Source organism: Bison bison, unplaced genomic scaffold (genome assembly GCF_000754665.1).
Source record: "Bison bison bison isolate TAMUID 2011002044 unplaced genomic scaffold, Bison_UMD1.0 scf7180017864181, whole genome shotgun sequence".
In the NCBI taxonomy this organism is placed as follows: domain Eukaryota; kingdom Metazoa; phylum Chordata; class Mammalia; order Artiodactyla; family Bovidae; genus Bison; species Bison bison.
The window spans coordinates 3,251,366-3,259,540 of NW_011494753.1; positions in this window are offsets into that span (position 1 = coordinate 3,251,366).

The following is an 8,175-nucleotide window of genomic DNA, read 5'->3' on the forward strand; positions in this document are numbered from 1 at the left end:
GAGCCGCTACCGAGCCTGGGGCTGGCCCGGGAGGAGCGCGCGCCCCGGCGGCGGGGGTCGCGGAGGAGGTGACTTCCCAGCGCCTAATCCCAGGCGTGGCGGGCGGGAGCCTCTCTCGAATGCGGAATTCCTGGATTCAGGATTCTGCTGCTCTCCTGCAGTTCCAGGAATTTATCAAGCCAAGCGGAGAACTCGGTCCTGAAGGACTGGGCATTCAGAACATCCCCAGTTCACAGATGTCTCTTGCCCACCTTCCGTTTGCAGGGCTTTTGATACAAGTGAAAAATTGGGGCTGAAAATCAATTGCACAAAACGAATTTTGATGAACAGTGTCATTAAAGGACCTACGAAATCATTTCTCCCTTTTGACAGTATTAGGTTTTAAATACCTGACTGTTGGCTTCCTAGGGTACCGAGAAAGCTTGGAAGTTCAGGTTATCACGAGTCACCTTGCGGCCCCGTTGATGTGACCACTTTAAGACTGCCAGTGTTGAAATGGGTTGTGTTGACATATGAGAGGCCCAGGAATGTCAGGCTGTCTGAGGATATCAAGCACAAAAAGGCTACGTTCATAGTAATCATAGCGGGAAATGGTGGGTCAGTTTACACAGCCTCAAGGCGGGACTGAGGGAGTTTCCTGTTGGATTTGGATCAGAAACGCTGCAGTTTGGCCCCCAAATATCTCAGTTGCTGGTGGTGGAAATTACACCTTTAGAGATATAGATTCCTTTGGGGCTGACGAGCCTCTATTAAAATGCAAATTCCTCTGGAATGGCCAGTAGCTCAACCCTTTATCAGCCAACACCTCAGCAGGCATGGGATTTATTTTCCAATTTAACCGGACGGCCCAGGGATGCACAGGGGTGGGGATTCCACAGATGGAGTGGCTGACCTCAGAATGCTGGCCTCTGGCCAGAGCTGCTTCTCTTCCAGTCCTGTCTGTAACAGGATGAGCTTCTGGCAGGCATCCTTCTGAACTTTGGAGACATTCTCTACCTAGAAATGCACAGGGCAGCACTTTTTAAGGGCTTGGAATTATAGCATCAAGATCTTGGACTGCTTGGAAGTTAGGTTCTCACTGCAGTCACCTCAGTCTTTCATTCATTTATTCATTTCTTCAACAAAGTTCACAAAGAAGCGTCTAAGCACCTGTCCTCGTTAGGCTTTCAGAGAACATGGATATTCATGTTGGGTATTCCTCTGGCTGATTCATGTTGATGTATGGCAGAAACCAACATAATATTGTAATTATCCTCCAATTAAAAATAAATAAACTTTAAAAAAGAGAGAGAACATGGATGGATGAAACAGCCAACTCCCTGCCTTCCTGGTGAAAGGTGGAAAACAGACAAGCATAACAAATAAGTTACATAGTTGATTGACATTATGTAGTATTCAAAAAATATGTTAAACACCCACAGTGTGCTACACACTGAAGAAATAAGGATGAGCAGACAAGCTTCCTGTGCTCAGGGAACTTTCAGATTAGTGGGGGAACCAGCAGTATGTGGGTAATTGCTCCAAGGCCATGGAGAAGGAAATGGCAATCCACTCCAGTACTCTTGCCTGGAAAATCCAATGGACTGAAGAGCCTGGTAGGCTATAGTCCATGGGGTTGGGAAGAGTCCGACAGGACTGGGCAACTTCACTTTCACTTTTCACCTTCATGCATTGGAGAAGGAAATGGCAATCCACTCCAGTGTTCTTGGCTGGAGAATCTCAGGGACGGGGGAGTCTAGTGGGCTACTGTCTATGGGGTCACACAGAGTTGGACACAACTGCAGCAACTTAGCAGCAGCAGCAGCAGCAGCAGCAGCAGCTCCAAAGCCAACTGCAAATATGTTCAGTGTTACGGAGAATTCTACATGGTGCCAAAAAAAAAGATAATAAGGAGCTTTGGAAAGAGCTTTCTGACCACAGTATGGAAAATTGACTGTGGGATGCCCAAGGAAGTGTGGAGAAGTGAGATGCTGTTGCTGCCATCTAGGCAAGAGGAGACGGTGTTTTGGATTAGGGTGGAGATGGTGGTGATACCGAGAATTGGATGGATTTCAGAGGTGTATGGGAGGTGTCAGTGATGAATTAAACATGGACTAGAAATATAGGGGCTGCCAGTTGGCACACCGTGGGAAGAATCACCAAATGCTGGAAACCTCCAGTGAACTCCCATCTACATATTAGAAGTGCTTCCAGAATGTATATAAATCCTTCTGTTTATAAATGACATGGGAAACGCTCCAGGCAGCTCGGCAGGGAATTTTGCTGTAGGTGGGTCAGGAGAGAGATCTACCTCTTTAGTAAAATTTGATCAGAGGGAGAGACTGTCAAGAAATTAAAATTACTTTTTGCTCTTCTAAAAATTAATTTTAGGATATCCCTGAATGACCAGTGGTTAAGACTCCATGCTGCCAATGCAGGGTGTGTGAGTTCCACCTCTGGTTGGGGAACTATGATCCCACATGCCGTGAGGTGCAGCCAAAAAATAAAAACATCAATTCTGTGTTTTAGAAAATCTTAAAATTTTATTGTATTAAACCCAGTAAATAATTAAAAGGAGTCAATTTCCTAGAAGTGAATCATAAAGATAGGAGGGGGAAAGAGGTAGGCAGGGTAAGACTGGCAGCTCATTGACCCTCTTTGCTCTTCACTGTTTTTCTTTTATGAAAGGGCTGTAATAATACACGTCCTTGTATTGTGGGAGATTCCTGGAGACCCCTGGAATGACCATATAGCAACTTTTTCTTTTCCCTAAATCAGATGAGACTAATAGACTGAGACCATTTTTCTTTTTTAAAAATTTTATGGAAGTATACTTGATTTACAATGTTGCGTTAATTTCTGCAGCAAAGTAACTCAGTTGTATATATATGTATTCTTTTTCATATTCTTTTCGACTGTGGTTTATCACAGGATATTGAATATGGTTTCTTGTGCTGTACAGTAGGACCTTGTTGTTTACCCATTCTATATATAATACTTGGTCTTTGCTAATGCCAAACTCCTCTCCCACCTCCCCACTTATCAACCATAAGTCTGTTCTCTATGTCTGTGAATATGTTTCTGTTTCATAGATATGTTGATTTGTATCATATTTTAGGTTCCATATAAAAGTGATATTATATTATATGGCATTTGCCTTTTTCTTTCTGATTTACGTCATTTAGTATGATAATCTCTAGGTTCATTCATGTTGCTGAAAATGACATTATTGCATTCTTTTTAATGGCTGAGTAATATTCCATTGTGTATATGCACCACATCTTCTTTATCCATCTGTCAGTGGACATTTAGGTTGCATCCATGCCTTGGCTATTGTCAGTAGTGTTGCTATGAACATAGAGATGCATCTGTCTCTTTGAATTATAATTTTTTCTGTGTATATGCCCAGGAATAGGGTTGCTAGATCATATGGCAACCCTTTTGGTTTTTTGAGGATCCTTCCTACTGTTTTCCATAGTGGCAGCACCAATTTGCACTCCCATCTAGAGTTTAGGAGGGTTTCCTCTTCTCCACACTCTCTCCAGCATTTGTTATTTGTACACTTTTAACAATGGCCATTCTGACCTGAGTGAGATGGTACCTCGTTGTAGTTTTGATTTGTATTTCTCTAATAATTCATGATGTTGAATATCTGTTCATTTGCCTGTTGGCCATCTGTATGTCTTCTTTGGAGAAATGCCTGTTTAGGTCTTCTGCCCATTTTTCAATTGGGTTGTTTGATTTTTTTTTTTTTTTTTTTGAGTTCTATGAGCTGTTTGTATATTTTGGAAATTTAGCCTTTATTGGTTGCATAATTTGCAAATATTTTCCCCCAGCCCATAGGTTGTCTTTTTGTTTATGGTTTCTTTTGCTATGTAAAATCTTTGTTTGATTAAGTCTCATTTGTTTACTTTTGCTTTTATTTTTGTTGCCTTGGAAGACTGACCTAAGAAAACACTGGTATGATTTATGTCCGAGACTGTTTGCCTGTGTTCTCTTCTAGGAGTTTTCTGGTGTCTTGTCCTATACTTAAGTCTTTAAACCATTTTGAGTTTGTTTTTGTGTATGGCAGGAAGGTGTGATCTGACTTCATCAAGAATGTCTTTTCTCCACTGTATAGTCTTGCTTCCTTTGTTGAAGATTAATTGACCATAGGAGGACTTCCCTGGAGGTCCAGTGGTCTAGACTCCACATTCCCAATGCAAGGAGCACGGGTTCAATCCCTGGTTGGAGAACTAATATCCCACATGCAGCCCAGCATGACCAAAAAATAAATTAATTAATAATTGACCATAGGTATGTGGCTTTATTTCTGGACTCTCTGTTCTGTTCCATTGATCTGCACATCTGTTTTTGTGCCAGTGCCATGCTGATTTGAGTACTGTAGCTTTATAGTATTGTGAGACCATTGCTCATAAGCAAAGAAGGTGGCTGAGCTTTTTGTGAAATGCAATCATGCCCGCTTGGGCCAAGGGTAGATAAGTAACACTAATGACTCCCTTACAGGCCCCTTGTTGCAGATTCCTGCTCTTTTCAAAATATACTTCTGCATAAATGGACAAGGAATGAGCTTGTTCCTTTGTATCTCCTATAAGATGTAAGAAAGTTATACTTGGATCTCACAGTCCCTGCCTCTGGAAAAGTAATAATCAGTAGAGACTCCACTTCCAGGAATAGCAGGCTAGCAGATTCTCCTGCCAAAGTCAACTAAGAAGACAAATGAAATATTTTTTAAAATATCTTTTTTAAAACATCCAAGAATTAGGGAGATAATGAGAGAATACCAGGCCAAGACCTAGGAGAGTGAATGCAGCACTTGGGCAGCCTCTGCCCTGAGCCCTTGTATTCTGCCTCTGGCAACCATGGAGGGTTAGAACAAGGAGTTTTGAGTCCAGGTCCCTCCAAGGGGGCCAGGGTGGGGGAGGGGGGAATCCAGGAAGCCAGTACCCTGATTTAGGATGGCCTCTCAGATGGCTGTGCCTGAATAATAAGGGAGAAGGCAATGGAACCCCACTCCAGTACTCTTCCCTGGAAAATCCCATGGACGGAAGAGCCTGGTAGGCTGTAGTCCATAGGGTTGCTAAGAGTCGGACACGACTGAGCGACTTCACTTTCACTTTTCACTTTCATGCATTGGAGAAGGAAATGGAAACCCACTCCAGTGTTCTTGCCTGGAGAATCCCAGGGATGGGGGAGCCTGGTGGGCTGCCGTCTATGGGGTCACACAGAGTTGGAAACGACTGAAGTGACTTAGCAGTAGCAGCAAGCCTACCTTATCTCTGGTTGCAGGTGCCCAGAAATCCCAAACCTGAAGTTTGGACTAAGGTAGTCTTGCATTGCTCAGGCCTCTAGGAGCTGACAAAAGCCATTGAAAATCATCTCCGGAGAAAAGTAACACCAATAACTACATCATCCTAGGCCTCAAATTAATTTCTAAAAATAGCATGTTAAAGACTCACTTTCCTTTAACTTCCTCACTATGATAAAGGACATTTATGAAAAACCCACACATAGCATTATACTCAGTGGTGAAAGATTGGCTACTTTCTCAAAAGATCAGGCATGAGATAATGATGTTCATATTCCCTGCTGCTATTCAACATTGTAGTAGAAATTCTGGCCAGAGCAATCAGACAAGAAAAATAAAGAAGAGACATACAAACTAGAAAGGACGAATTAAAACTTTATCTGTTCACAGGTGATATTATCATATATTTATAGAAAATCCTCAAAGAATCCACAGGAAAGCTACTAGAGATGATAAATTCTGCAAAGTTGCAGGATACAAGATCGACACATGACTGTTAATCGCTTTTTTATTTGCCAGCAAAGAATAACCTGAAAAGAAAATTAATAAAGCAATTCCATTTACAATACAGCTAAAAGACTAACACATCTGGGAATAAATTTAACCAAAGAGATGAAAGATTTGTACATCAGAAATTATAGAAAATTGCTGAAAGAAGATAAAGTATACCTGAATAAATGGAAAGACACCATGTTTGTGGATAGGAAGTCTTAATATCAAGATATAAGTAGCCAAAACACTCTATAAATTCAATGTGATACCTGTGAAAACTCAGACTTTTTTGCAAAAATGGAAAAGCCAATCCTCAAATTCTTCTGGAATTGCAGTGGGTCCCAAATAGCCAAGCAGTCTTGAAAAAGAAGAATGGAGTTGGAAGACTCACACTTTCAGATTTCAAAACTTACTACAAAGCTACAGTAATCAAAGCAGTGTGGTAGATGCATAAAGATAGACAGACCATTGGAATAGAATTGAGGGTCCAGAAGTAAATTCATCTACCTAACACCAGTTAAGTTTTGACAGGACCGTCATCCAGTGTATAAATAGTCTCTTCAACAGCTGGGGCTGAGACAACTGGATTTTCATATGCAAAAGAAAGACATTGGACCCCAGTCTCACACCATATATGAAAATTAACACAAAATGGATCAAAGACCTAAATATAGGAGTGAAAGTCATAAAACTCTAAGAAGAAAATGTAAGTATAAATATTTATGACCTTGGATTTGGCTCTAGATTCTTAGCTATGACACCAAAACTGTGAGGAACAAAAGGAAAACTAGATTAAATTGTACTTCAAAATTTTTGTTCATCAAAGGATACTTTCAAGGAAGTAAAAAGACAAACCATAGAATGGGAGAAAATACTTGCAAATGATTGATATATAGCCAATAAGGATTTAATATCCAGGATATATAAAGAACTCCCACAATTCAAAAGCAAAAAGACAACTCAATTTTTAAATGGAGAAATGACCAAACTAAGTATTTCTCCAAAGAAAATGTATAAATGGCCAATTATCACATGAAAAGATGTTCAACATCACTAATTAGAAAAATGCAAATCAAAACCGCAATGTGGTACTACTTGGCATGCGTTAGGATGGCTATTATCCAAAACAAAACAAAAAATAGCCAAGCATTGGTGAGAATATGAAGAAATTGAAATCCTTGTGCACTGCTGATAGGAATGTAAAATGGTGCAGCCACTGTGGAAAACAGTATGGAGATATGTCAAAAAATTAATTGTAAAGTTACTGTACCTAGCAATTCCAAGTATACACCAGAAAGAATTGAAGGCAGGGACTTAAAGAGATATCTGTCCAACTGTCTCCTGAACCTTGAGGACATCATGCTGAGTGAAATAAGCCAGTCAAGAAAGACACAAATATTCCCTGACTCCACTTATATGAGGTGCCTAGAGTAGTCAGATTTACAGAGGCAAAAAGTGGAACAGTGGTTGCCAGGAAATGGGGGGAAGAGAAATGAGGAGTTAGTGTTTAATGGGGGCAGAATATCAATTAGGGAAGATGGAAAAATTCTGCAGATAGATGGTGGTGATGGTTGTACAACAGTGTGCATGTACTTAATGCCACAGAATTACACACTTAAAAATGGTCAGGGCTTCCCTGGTGGTTCAGTGGTGAAGAGTCTGCCTGCCAATGAGGGAGACACAGGTTCAGTTTCTGGTCTGGGAGGATCCCATGTGCCTCGGAGCAGCTGGGTCCATGCGCCACAACTGTCGAGCTCTTATGCTTCAACTGTTGAAGCCCGTGCTCTGCAATAAGAGAAACCACCACAATGAGAAGCCCACATGCCACAACTAGGGTGTAGACCCTGCTTGCCTCAGCTAGAGAAAAGCCCGTGCACAGCAACCAAGACCAAAAATTATTTAATTAATTGTAAAACAAACAAGCAAAAGTGTTCTATGATAAACCATAATGGAAAAGAATATTAAAAAAGAATATGTGTATAACTGAGTCACTGTACAGTACATGTTAACACAACATTGTAAATCAGCTATACGTCAATTTAAAAAATGAAAAAAAAAGAAAATAAATAGGGACTTTCCTGGTGGTCCAGGGATTAAGACTCTGTGCTTCTACTGCAAGGGGTGAGGGTTCAATCCCTGGTCGGAGAACTAAGATCCCACATGCTGCAGGGAACAAGAAAAAAAAAAGATAAAATAAATCCTAAATTAAGTTTTTAAGACTTCTGAGTTACTGACTAGGATTTTGTGTGAAGCCCCTGAGAAATAAATGAGGTTGGATTACTCAGGAAGGGCAGTGAGGCTAAGAAGTAGGTTCCACTTAAATTAACTCAACCAGCACCATTAAGTCAGGTTATTAGAAACATATATTGTCATGATTTCATTAGAATAAGCAGTTA